This window comes from Tachypleus tridentatus, chromosome 1 (assembly GCF_004210375.1).
Source record: "Tachypleus tridentatus isolate NWPU-2018 chromosome 1, ASM421037v1, whole genome shotgun sequence".
Lineage (NCBI taxonomy): Eukaryota > Metazoa > Arthropoda > Merostomata > Xiphosura > Limulidae > Tachypleus > Tachypleus tridentatus.
In genome coordinates this window covers 50369158-50383524 of record NC_134825.1, presented here as the reverse complement: position 1 = coordinate 50383524, position 14367 = coordinate 50369158, and the positions used below count along the sequence as shown (strand labels likewise).

General features: G+C 33.5%; 1 protein-coding gene across 9 annotated transcripts in view; it reads right to left on the bottom strand.

Moving 5' to 3' along the window:
• LOC143248384 (RNA-binding protein 39-like) overlaps positions 1–12665 on the bottom strand; it is a 60796-nt gene extending 48131 nt beyond the window's left edge. For 2 of the 9 annotated variants that reach the window (XM_076496772.1, XM_076496749.1), the window contains exons 1-2: positions 12563–12659; positions 12316–12439 (exon numbers count right to left, since the gene is read on the bottom strand). The gene's annotated coding sequence lies outside the window, so the exon portion shown is untranslated. Of the gene's footprint in view, positions 1–12315 lie in introns of all 9 variants that reach the window. The other 7 variants (XM_076496754.1, XM_076496746.1, XM_076496766.1 and 4 more) reach the window with 7 other exon arrangements.
• Positions 12666–14367: the final 1702 nt, after the last annotated feature.

Sequence of the window (14367 nt, the reverse complement as noted above, 5' to 3'; positions counted from 1 at the left end):
TCAAACCTACACAAACTTGGAATCATCTCTCCATTAAAATATTTTTAATAAAAATGAGCAAATGGCCATGTAAGCCATATCAATGGAGATATCACAAAATGCCATACCTCCATGTTGTATCAAAAGCCTTCTCAATGTTAAAGAATACTGATATAAGATGTCATTTGAGAAAGACTTCTCTGATTCACATTTATAGTCGAATCAGGTGGTCCCTGATGCAGCTCTGTCATCAGAACCCACACTGGGTGGGCGAGAGAAAGTTGTTTGATTCGAGGAACCAAACAAGATAAGCATTAACCATCCTCTCTATGGTACGACAGACACAGCTCATCAAAGAAACTGTACGGTAGTTTGAAGGAGTCTTAGGATCCTTCCCAGGCTCAGAGAAAGGTAGGACAATAGCCTGTTGCCAGGTGTCAGAAAAAGCATTCTCCTGCCAGATCCAGTGAAAAACAATCAGAAGAATAGCAAGAGAAGCAGAAGACAGATGGTGCAACATTTCACAGTGTACATCATCAGGTCCACCAATGTACAGCCAGAGTGATGAAGGGCCAGTTTGAGTTTCACCAGTGTAAAGGGACAATTATAGTCATAGAGACAATCAGTTTAAAAGGGCCAGTTTGAGTTCCACCAGTGTAAATAAATAATTATAAATCATAGAGACAATCAGCTCAAAAGGAAAGAGGTGATCGCTCTGCCCAAATCTTCATGTCTAAGAAGGTGGAGAAAGAAACAGAAGTGCTAAATACCTGACAAGAGCTTTCACCTAGAGTACTGACAATGTTCCGGGTATCAAATACTTCCTGGCCATCAGAGAGGAAGATTGAGAGGGGACAGAATTATATTGCCCACTGACTTTTCAAATCTTGTCCCATATGACTTTGGAACTGGTGATAGAAGATATGCTGGTTGTGAACTTAATCCAAGAGTTATTCTTGTTTTGACATTTTATCCACCAAGCATGTACACGGATCTTCTGGAAAGCGATGCAGTTCGAGAGTGTGGGATACCTACGAGAAATATCCCAGGCCCGTTTTTGAGCCCTCCATGCCATGTCACAGGCAGGATTCCATCATGAATGAGGATATTTTGGAAAACGTATCTAGGTTTTAGGAATACACTGAGCAGTTGCCTCTATAATACAGTAAGTTACTGCTGCCACACAGTCGTCTATTGATGGCTTACAGACGATGGCAGGATTAAGTTTTGTAAAAGCAGTGAAAAAGGACCAGTTTGCCTGATCCAGCTTCCACCAGAGCATGCAGGTTAGGTGGCATCAGCCATGGCCAGCCTCTCTCAAGATTACAAGAAAATTATCACTACCTTGTGGATTAACATCAACCCTCCATGAAAAATGGGAGAATAATGAAGGGGAGCAAATTGAGAGATCAACAGCAGTAAAGGACAGTGCACAGAAATAAGTAGAAGAACCAGTATTGAAAAGAGAAAGGTTGTGATCATAGAGCATACACTTTACAGAGCAACCCCTCCTATCAATACCAGCACTTCCCCAGAGGGGATGATGTCCATTAAAGTCCCCCAAGATGAAAATGGGAGATGGCAACTGTTCAATGAGAGCATCAAGGTCTGATTAATATATATGTCTCTCCAGGCAACAGGTAGAGAGAACAAACAGTGGTGGTATGACCCAGGAAACAGGGATGGCTATGGCCTCCAAGAGTGTGTTGAGTGGCAAAGACAAGGTGGGCACATGCTGATCGACCAACAGTGCCACCTCTCAATGCACTCATCCGTCACACAGCCTGTCATTTCTGTACAAAGAAAACTGCCAAAAGGTGACTGTATCGGCAGGTTTCAGAAATGTTTCCTGCAAGGAAAGACATACAGGATGGTAGGAAGCAATCAGTGCTTTGATATCATCCAGATTAGAATATAAACAGTTCCATTGTATCAAGGTGCCCATTTTTATTTATGTGTAGGCAAACTGGATGGAGAGCCCTTCAATTTATGACCATGTCTTTTTTTCTTTATTGTTTCTATTCGAGGGAGATCTGTGAAACTCTATGGATCCTGCCCTGGGTCGATTGGGCAGGTCTTTGTTGATGGAAGAGGATTCCAGTGACTGAGAATGTGAATGAATGATCATTTTGCATCTTGGGGTGGAAGATGTACCCAAGGAAATGCCTGTACCCAGAAACAAAAGAAGTGGATCTTGAGGTTTGCTGGAATGTATTTTACGGACAGAGGTAGGTGTTGACGTTGATCCATCAACTTTTTAAACCATGGAGGTCAAAAGACTTTTCATTTGGTTTGAGAACAATTCTTTTGGAGGCACAGAGATCCGTCTGCACTCCCATTGTAGTAGTGGAACAAAGTGCAGCAGCATACATCTGAGATAAAGTGGTGGACAGCAACTTTCAAGCCTCAGGGTAAGTAATGTTTTGAATAGGCTTCAAATGCTGCATCTCTTTTCCTTCCAACCCTTTATGGCAGGAATGAAAGTAGGGCAGGTGAGAGTCATTGCAATTGATGCAACAAGAGTCTGTTTCACACTCATAGGCATTGTGATCCTTGTCACCACAACGAGAACATGTCAAAGAACCACGACATGATGTTTTTGAGTGACTACACTGATGACACTGGAAACATCTGAGAGGGTTTGAAATGTATGACCACACCTTGCAACTAAGATAACTTGTCTTGATGGTGGCAGGTGGATGCAGTGATGTAAATGTTAAAATGAAGATAATGGTCGGCATCATAATACCATCTTTGCGAGTGGAGATATGCCTCACTGCAGAAACTCCTTGGGTGGAGAAACCAGCAAGAACCTCTGACTCGGGGATGTTCTTCAAATTCCTCTTAACAATAACTCCTTGTGACAAATTCAAAGTAGCATAAGATGTAACCTTAATAGGTATATCACCAATCGCCTTTAAATGTGAGAGGAGTTCACTATGCTAAGACGTGGACGCTTCCACCACCAGTATGTTACCAGAGCGAAGTTTTTTCGACTGACTCTGGAGAGCCAGCAAGTCCCTCTAGTCTCTTCTGAATGAAAAAGGGAGACATTTGCCTCAAAGGTTTGTCTAAAAGAGAATGCAGTATAAGAAAATGAGGTGCAGGTGTTACAGATGTTGAAGATTGCTGGTCAGAATCTTCAAGATGTGGTCATTTACCTGCAGACTGTTTTTTCACTATTTTATTCAAATTTTTATTTGGAGGATCCATAATAAAAAAAAAAAGAATTTTTCGGTGCCCAATGACCCCACCCACCATGGAGCCCTATAAGGAGATGATGCACTACAATGCCAAACAAGGGCACTGCAGTAATGCCAGGGTCTCACAAGCACTATACCCAAGCACCAGCATCAGATACAATGTCTACAACACCTGTTGAGGACATCCAACACTGGTGCTTGGCTGATCCTAACCCGAGTGGACCAGCCGACTGACCCTGGGAGGCCACCCCAAGGCTGCCCATTTGCAGAAATTCAAGGCTTGAGTGGTGTGTTAGGGTTGGATTCCTCAACCACAAGGGTCCTCTCCTCCCCTTCACAGGTCACCATGCATGGCAAACATATGGGTGGATGTTTAGATCCCAAAGGAGGTAAACTGAAAAAAATGGAATCTTCCCTGGGAGGTCCCCTCACCACATACAAGAATCCACACTAAGAGGTTAGTGATTTGTAGGTCTTGGACTTGAATCCCATTGCTTCAAAACTTGCTCACTTTGTTTTTATCATGGCAAAGCTATAAAGTCTATCTGTCACCATCCCTAATTTTGAACTGCTGAATAGAAAAAAGGCAACTGGCTGGCAGCATCAACTGCCAACTGTTGGACTACTTATGTGTTAAACAATATGCATCTTCAGTGTTTTCAACTCATGTTGTACTTGTACTTTATAATATATATATATATATATTATTTAATCATGCATAAGTAGACACAGATATGAGAGGTTCAAGGGGCTTGACTCCCTACTAATCTTTAAAAAAAATACAGATGTCCTTACACTGCCATAGAGTATGATTAAGACATGTAAGATGCTAGTGTTTTTAAATGATTGTTCTAACCACCATAAACATTTCTTCAGGTTTTTCTTAAAGTCAACAGAGCTGGCATCTACAACAATCCAGTTATAACCTCAGTACTAATAATTGGACAAAAAACTGCTTTGCCCATTCTCAAGAAATTATTTTTGCTAAGAACCTATCACTCATTGAAAATATATTACCATATCTTACAAAATATTGGAAACTATGCATTTATTGGTTACTGTGTAAGCATAGTAAAATAGGAAACAGGATGTTCATAAGCACTTTCAAGTCTAATTTGCCACCCAACTTTAAATTACTCTAATTTAAAACAACTAGTTTCAGCTATAGGCTTATATTATGTATAAGTTAGTTGAATACTTCTTTCATTGTTAAAAATAAATTATCTTTCAAAACACATCCAAAAGCCAATACAATATTTGAAAAAAACAATGATAAAAAAGTCAAACCTTGTTAGATAGATCCATACTTTGAGAAACTTACTCAAAAAGGGGGTAAGTCAAGATATTTTGTGTGTTTGTGTCTATCAGAGGGAGGGTCAAACTCAATCTTTTCAGTGTGGGCTCAAAACCTGATATTGACCTTGAAACCATTTTGTGCTTTCTATGGTTTTCATGCTATTACTTTTCAATTGGTATGTGTGTTCATAAAATCTGGCAGATTATCAGTAAACATTACAAGGCTTTGACACAGAAAATATCAGATTTTTTATTAAGTCTTAAGGTTTGTTAAGCAATGTTTTTCTCATGCCTTTTTGTTTTTGTATGTTGCAAATTACTTTTCATTATAAGATTAAAAATAATTATGCATCAGAAAATTTTCAAATTTCACAAACAAAATCCTTATGATGTCTGGATAGTTCTACCAAAGTTTTTTTTAATAAACTTTATATTTTGTTATTTTCACTTATGAATCTCTGTTGATTTTACCTGTCTCATATCCACCATATAAAATAAAGAAATTAATATAAATTATGTCTGTCATTCTAGAATGACTATATATAATAAAATAAAAACATAAATGTAAAGATTAAATAGCTTAAATCTCAATTTTATACATGTATACAGATTTATTATTTTTATTATATTGACCTTTTAAGTGTGCCTAGCTAACAATGCAGAAACTAATGTCATGGAACACATTTGCTAATGTTACTGTAACCAATAATATAAAACTGACCTTTCTTGGGTGTGTGTTTTAGTGGTCTAGTATTCAGTAACATATTCTCACATTTCAATTATTATACATTGTTTATGTATATAGATTGTTATTACTTATAAACAAGTTCTTAAAAGTTCTCGTTACAGCCTTTGAACTCAGTTGCTGCTTGTTGTAGCTTGCTAAGCCTTAAATCAGTTTGCACCTGGATGATGTGAAACAAATTTTTTTTTTAGGTTTTACATTTATATGTAAACATATTTGAATAACCACAAAAACCTAAATTACTTCATCAATATCACAGAATTTCATTATCATTTATCAGGCTTAATAACTAACCTATATTTGTATCTAAAAAAAATACAATACCTCAGACTAAAGACTCAACAGTACAAAGGTTTGTCTTGATAAAAAGAAAGGACACCATTATATTTGAAAAATTTTCCAGGTGACCCCTCAGAATGCTTTGAAAAAATTCACATCTACCCAAAAAATTGCCAAAAATTAGATCAATATCTCTAATAGTTTCTGATTTACAGCCCTGTAAAATTTAATTAATTTCTTGTTATTTTTGGCAAATTCATTTTCGGGCAACCTTGGCTGCTTAAAGCTGCAAGAGTAATGGTGGCAGAAGGCTGAAATTTGCTACACTGACTGAATTAATCTCACAGAATTCAAAAATGGTCTCACACCAAGTTTATCTGCCTTAAGATTTGCATGGTGAGGCAGTAAAATCACCTAAAAACCCAAAATCGTAAAACACATTGGTTTATTTAATGAGCCATAGCTCTAAGACTTCATATGATACAAAGCTGAATTTTATTTTCAAATTTCCTATATCACTTGATAAGTCAGCAACTGTTGTAATTAAAAGTCTATTAGATCTCCTGTAAAAACATTTAGTTGCATGCAACTTATGATTTAGCTAAAAATAGCCCTACTTCAGGCTACAGTTTGACCATGTCACCAATTATTCTACCTTTTCAGATTACCATATATTCTTACATCTCTGAATATGATCTACAAAATAAATCAGGATGGTGTTCAACCTACTTTTTGAGTTATAATTTTTTAAAGTATCCTCTGACCATACGTTTAGTTGAAAAAAAACTTAAATTCAGGTGTGTTATTGTGCGCATATATATCCATACAAATTTGAAATAACTTATGAATCCCATTGAAATATTCTAATCAGCCTTTACCATATATCCTTACATCTCTGAACATGACCTTCAGAAAATCAAGGTTGTGAAAAATAATAAATTATCAAATTTTAAGTGTCTCTGATATGTACCATTGGGCAAAGGACCACATTCAGGGCATTCAGTTCTTTCTTGTCAATCAGAAATCAGTCCTGCAGAATTATGTAAAGTTTGATCTACTTGAGCACTATGAAAAATGCAAAACTGTGGCAGGTATTAGGTCACATCATAGCTTTATTCCCCACTCTACCAACAAATTGTATATGACAAGGCTATCAGATGATATGTGTACACAGTTGTAACTGTTGGTAGTAGCAGTGAAAGTGATGCTGCAGCAGCTCAAATAGGGTCTAATGATAGCAATGACAATATGTAGCATGCCCATACGATCATGAATGATATGTGGGAAACATAAAATATAAGATCAGATGTACATTTCAATGTGTTGGTGTCATTTATGAAGAAATCAAGAAACTGTTCTCATGGCCTGCAAGGTCACGTAAAGATGAAAGCTGGATTCCTTTCCAACATGTTCTTTGTCAAAGTGATCTCAACATAATCAAACTTGAATTTAAAAATTTATTCAAGCTGTCTGAACAAAGCAATGTTTATTTGATGTTGTTAAGGCTAATTTATTGCCAAAGCAGTTTTTGAAACATTTCATTGTCACGATTATTGCAGTTTGGTGTGACTATAATCTTTCTGTTATCCCCTGTTGTAGCACTGTGCTTTTTGTGTCTGATTTACCTTTGTATTTATTATATTATGAATCTTAAACCCAGCCATATCTGCATAACTGTAATGCATACATAATATATTTGCATTGCCATGAGATCTAACTAGTTATGCCAATAAACTTGTTCAGAAATGAATTAATTCATTCTTATTTCTTACAACTTCATTATTTAACATTGTGAAAGGCTGGTTGGAATATTTCAGTGGGATTCATAAAATTCTGACAGGCATTTTTCAAAATTGTATGGATATATTTGCACACAGTAATGCACCTGAACTGAATTTTTTTTAAATAAAAAACGTATGGTCAGAGGACACTTGAAATATTATAACTCAAAAAGTAGGTTGAACACCATCCTAATTTTTTTTGTAGATCATATTCAGAGATGTAATAATATATGGTAAAAATATGAAAAGGCTGAATAACTGGTGACATGGTCAAACTAAATATAGTGATAGTTCATCAAATAGAAAAGATAAAGGGTTATTTTACATTCTAGTTTGTCAATATCAGTAATGTGAGTTCCTAATTCATACAAAACTATAGACTTTGTATTTTGATATCACAAATACCTAATCTTAACCAGTGCTGCATTCAACATACCACAAGACAAAAAAAATCAATGTTTAGGTGTGTTTAACATTTTAAATAAAGAAATTGAATAATGTATATGAATTTTTGAATTATAATGTAGTTTGATACCAATCTTTATAAAATAAATTAATAAAACAGTAGTTTGATAAAACTTTGAATCCAAGTCAACAAATGTGATGACATCCTTTGACCTTTAATGATCCAACATCAAAAGGGAAGGCAAATAGCTCATAATACCCACCACTAACTCTAGCTACTTAAGTACAAAATAAAATATAAATTTAGTGGGTTTTTTTACACTCTATTATGTTTCTTATTTATAGCAACATAACCACCTTTTTTTTTATTATTAATAACTGGATTATTAAATGCAGAAACAGGAAAAAATCTAGAAGATCAAACTTCATCATTTTCTCTTTCCTTTTAAGAAATTAAAAATAGCTAATAGAAATAAAAAGAAATATCAAGTTTCATTAATTTTAATTGATCAGTCTATTGATCACCATAAGAACTTTAAAAAAAAACTGATATCAATACAGCTGAAGTTGACAGCAATCTTTGTGTGGCTTCAGCTAGTGACTGGTTATTTCAAAATGAATACAATGTCAACTAAATATTGATGTTGAAAGCAGCACTGTCTAAAATTAGATGTTTGTGATTTTAAAATAATGAGTTTATAGCTTCATACAAATTAGAAATTTGAATTACCAATATTGACAAGTTATAAAATAAGAACCTCATATCTTAAGTAATGAATCAAACACAGTGGCCCCATTCACCTCTTTCCATTTTTTAGAAATAGTCCCTCATATACTCAACTACAATACATGGCTTATCTCCAGGAATCTTCACACTAAACTAACAAAAATACAATCTAGCAGAGAAGAATTTACTTAAGAAGCATACATTAACATGGTGAGCAAAAGTCTGTTCTGTGTTTCCATTTCCAAAAAATGTTCTTGTGTATTAAAAATTCTGATTGGAAACTCATCCAATGGGAAGATAATTACCTGTAGAATCAATTAGCATATCAGATGAAATAGGAAAGCAAGCCATAAAAATGTCAACAACAGTCAACTGAACTTCTTTGATGGAGGTCAGTATAGGTCACCAAATATGTGCATTGTGAGAGAAATCGATAAAATCTTGCAATATACTGGCATCCTTTCAACTACTTGAATGTCAGAAGTGTCAAATGTTTTCTGTATGTCCACATATTCATGATTTAATCCTCTATACACTGGTCATGGGTCAGAGGCCATGTCATCACATTTGTTGGCTCGCATTCAAAATTTTATTGAACTACCATATCATCAATTCATGTTAATAGGTTTGATATCAAACTATAAATTTTAATTCAAATATTAATATTATACATTATTTAATTTTTAATTTAAACATCAAATTTGTTTGTTGTGTGGTATGTTGAATGCAGCATTGGTTTAAATTTCACTTTTGTAATGTCACAATACAAAGTTTTTTAAGAATCAGGAACAAATTATTGATACTAACAAACCAGAATATAAAATAATAACCTCCTATCTTTTCTATTTGATATCACTCATGTACTGAATCAAACACACTGGCCCTGCTAACCTCTTTCCATTGTTGGAAACACTTCTGTCTATGACATGTGAACCAACAGAAATCTAAGAATGTCCCCTAGTGGCTTTCTCAGCCATTTTCAAGTATTATGATGTCATCTTATTCTTCTGGTAAAAAAATTCAAGCTGGCAAGTTATGTCTTTAGTCTACTTGAAATTTCATATTTGTTAAGACCCACATACAGCTAAGTTACACGCTTGATATATAACAGTGGAATTCTATGATATCGATATAATATATTTTATTTTTTTGTTTATATCAAATATTTCTATAAAGCCAAAATTATTTCACATCTTCCATGAGCAAAAGTTTATAAGGCTTAACAATCTACAATAAAAAAGTACAATGGAAAATTGTTCACTTTATACTTCTTTGTTTACTGTTCTGGTCTTAAAAGCTTAAGAAGTTATTTATAAACAGTAATAATCTATATATATTTATAATGTATTATAACTGACATATGGCAGTATTTAAAAAAAACAATAGTCCACAAAAACACAGCTAAAACAGGTCATTTCGTAAAGATTAAACATCACTTGTATATTACTGGATACAGTAATACTAGTGCACACGAACTACTTCATTGTAACTGCTGTATTGTTAGCAAGGCATGACTGAGAGATCAATATAAAAAAAATAATAAATATATACATAAATGTTAAATGTATAATTTTATAAGGTTTATGCTATTTAGACTAAACATTTATGTTTGAATTATAATTTGTAGTCATTCTAAAACAACAAAAAAACACACTATTTATATATCCTAATTTTTGATGGTGGTTATAAGATTGGTCAAATCAACCAAACCTGTATAGTAATTTGTTGGTGAAAATAACAGATAAAATGTGAAGGTTTTTCTTAAGAAAATTATGTGAATATTATAAAGATTTCACATGTGGAATTTGAAAATTTTCTAATGCATAAAAGTATTTATATTCTTCAAGTGAAAATTACTTTGCATGTTGGCTAGGCAAGACACAAAATGAAAAATGTACGAGAAAAACACTGCTTAACAAACCTTACAATAAAAAAAAAATTAATAAAAAATATGATATTTGCATATGAAAGCCCTGTAATGTTTGCCGATAACCTGCCAAATTTTGTGAACATACACTTACTAATTTAAGTCATGGCATGAAAACTATAACAAGCACAAAATAGTTATAAGGTCAGTCCCAAGAACCAAGCCCACACTGAAAGAGTTAAAATTTTGTGTTTGAAGTGATTACAAAATTAATTGAATTTCCAAAATTGTTTTTATCAAGCAATTTGGAAAAGAAAATTTACCCACATCTTAAAATCACTTTTGGGTTACAGCAAACAAAAATATTATTTTCAAGCCTGGCATAACAAACACAGAAATAGTAAATTTAGGGCAATGGGAATCATTACCAAACTTTCAAATCACAAAGCATCCCTAACATGTATGTTTGTGGTTAACAACAAATATGTTCAAACATGTTATTGGTATGAACATACTTTATAGTCACTATGAGAAAATCCATACACTGGATATATGAAGTGGAGAAAAAAGTGTCACTGGTCACTATTCATATCTTCACATTATACAACCACACAATAGCATGTTTAATAAACTTAGTATTTAGAATATTGTTTAACCCTTATTAAACAGCAGCAATGTTGTGAGTTGCATTATCAACTGATGATGGCTGCTGTTTAAGGATTAATAATTGTTTAATTAAACAATTTTTGGAATACTAAGTTTATTTTTTTTAATATACACAATGGAAATATACCAAATACCCACATATTCAAAATAATCAAAATTCCTAATTTTCATGACAGTCAATTTAATCATAATTTTGATTAATTAACTATTGATATAAGAATAAACAACAATAACAATAATAAAACATCTTTACATTTTCCAGACAATCAATGTAATAGTAACTTTGATTGTTGGAACAATTAAAAACAGCAAGATATTTAATTTCATTACATTAGTCGATTAATCAATTAATTTATGAAATGCTAATTAATGTAGTCATATTAATTAAATTGTCCAGCTATAACATGAACTTATCCATTTTGTTCTTAATATTCCTCATGTTCCAATAATAACCATGCTAATTTTTAATGCACTATATTTATCTTTAAGGCTGACAAACTTATCTTTAAGACTATTATTCACGTTATAGCATATTCCCTATCATTTTCTCCCTATCAGCTATCATTCTCACCATCATAATACTTGAGAAGTTAAATTTAAAGAATACCTTTAGAGCTTTCCCAAATATGATAATACATAGCATGCTTAAGTAAACCTTATCTCTAGCATGTACTTTTCACCCTTGCCCTAAAAACTATAAGTTTACTCATCCCATTTACATGTCAATGAGCTGTCATTTAAGCCCTGAATCCTGCAAAGTAATTATTCCTCTGTCTAGCTCAAGAATGCATGACTAACATTACCACAACTTTATTTCTATCCTTAAATTTAACTCTTCAGAAATTAGGGCTAGATATAAATTTAGAATTTTCAAGAAGTTTTTCTAACTTACTACTTATAATTTTAAATAATTATTATTAGAAATAAGAAAAACTCATCTAACATATTCTTATTCTAAACTGCAAGACTTAATTCAGAATATTAAGAACTACCGAAGAATTAAAGAATAGTGTATATAGCTGAAGAAAATTTTCAAGTTTACATTAACTCCAGATAATCTGAATGGAAGAAAAATAAAAACAAGTTTAACATATTTTCCCCACGAACATAATCAGAAAACACTCGTACCCAAAGAATGTGTGCTTTCTTTCCCATGCCCAATAATAGTGGCAACCTAAATGGGCACAAGGGCCAGTATTTCATATAATCTATAATCATCCAAAGACAACGAGCACAATTTAAAACATCTTTTCTAGGCCTAATATTCCAACTAGCTAAATTGTCGTTTAACTTTTTTTTTTTGTTATTAAAACTAAATATTTGTATTATATAGCAACATTAGGAGAAAAAGAAAATTTGTAAATCACCTTTTTACTCAGTTTACCCTTTAACAGCTACTAAATAAGTTTTAACTCCAATGCTAAACTTAAGCCTAGTTCTTTACTTGAAGTTGAGGTTGCAAGTTTAGGCGCTCCGTCTGGCACAAAAAATCTGTTAAACCAAATACAGTTAGTTGACTTTCCTTCACAACAGTCTGAATATGACAAAAGCAATAAAATCTTTTAAATGTTTATCAGCTAATTTATTCTAATAAAGTCTATAATTTCACTAAACCTCAATATAAATTCATCATTTTAATTCGTTTATGCACGGGGTATACAAAATCAGTTACAAAGGGTATAGGCCTAATCAGTGGTATAATATTACGTCGCCACCTGCACTAATATAATAGGTGTGAGTAAAATTAATAGAAAGAATCGTATTCTAGAGATGGTATTTTAAGAATCAATCTTTTACACCCTCAATAAATTAAATCAATGATTTTCAGTATTTTTCACCTAAAATTTAACAAGATAAACAATGATGAACATTTTAAATGTTATGTTGATTCATAATGTTAAACTCAATTTTCGATGCCTTTGGCGGGTATGGTACATATGACCCTTCATGTAGCTTTGTTTTTAACTATAATGTATGTTTCTGTGTATGTTTTCTTATAGCAAAGTCACATGAAGCTGTCTGCTCTGTCCACTGAAGGGAATCGAATTCCTGATTTTAGTGTTGTAAATCCGACGACTTACCTCTGTCGCAGAGCGGAACTTTTAATTACAAATAAACAAACGTCCTTTGCTATTGGATCCAGCACGGCCAGATGGGTTAAGGCGTTCGACTCGTAGTCTGAGGGTCACGGGTTCGAATCCTCGTCGTACCAAACATGATCGACCTTTCAGCCGTGGGAGCGTTATAAGGGTACAATCAATCCCACTATTCGTTGGTAAAAGAGTAGCCCAAGAGTTGGCGGTGGGTGGTGATGATAAGCTGCCTTCCCTCTAGTCTTACACTGCTAAATTAGGGACTGCTAGTGCAACTAGTCCTCGTGTAGCTTTCCAGGAGTTCAAATCTTTGGTATTTTGTCTCAACATTAAATACCTCCAAGTGTTTGTTCAGTGAGTCTTAAAGTTTATAACGCTAAAAACAAAAAAACTTTTTTCGATACCCGTAGTGAAGGTAGCATACAAAGTTAATTGTTTACCTTTGAAATTAATAACTAACAAACCAAAATGAAATATACTTTTTACTAAACGGTTGTCGATAAATTAATACAACACAAGTATCATATTGTAAAGTCATGATACGATTGTATCGATACATCGTCCAATACGATATGATATCTATATCTTAAAAAAATGTGCAATCTTTCAGTAAACATTAATAATTTTAACAGAAAAAAGTCAGAAATTTTAATAAAATATTTTTTTCTAAAATTTACTGATTAAATGAAGAAATTTGAGTATTGCAGGTTGTCTTCATTTCTTTTATCAAAAACATAGTGGCCCGGCATGGCAAGGTGGTCAAGGCACTCGACTCGTAATTTGAGGGTCGTGGGTTCGAATTCCCGTCACACCAAAATGCTCATCCTTTCACCCGTGAGGGCGTTATAATGTTACGTCCAATTCCATTATTCATTAGTAAAATAGTAGCCTAAAGTGGGCAGCAGGTGGTGATGACTAGCTGTCTTCCCTCTTGTCTTACACTGCTAAATTAGAGACGGCTAGCGTTGATAGCTCTCATGTAGTTTTTTTCGAAAGTTAAAAACAAACAAACAAACTTAACAACATTAATATTTGTATGGCACTTTTATATTTTCAGATGTAATTTATATGTTCCTTATATCATATTTGTACACTCCTCTTACTGGATCTTTGTGCCTCTAATTTGTTAAATGGCCATGTGAAAGACCCTAGACGTTTATGGTTTAGATATAGCCATCACTAAGTTTGAACAACTGAACAGAGGAAAGGCAGCCAGTTAGTGGCAGCAACTGCCGCTACAAGAGTGTTTTCCAGTTTTGAAATGAATAACAGTATTAACTGTCACCCTTAAAACGACCTCATGGTATTGTGAAGCATTTTTTTTTT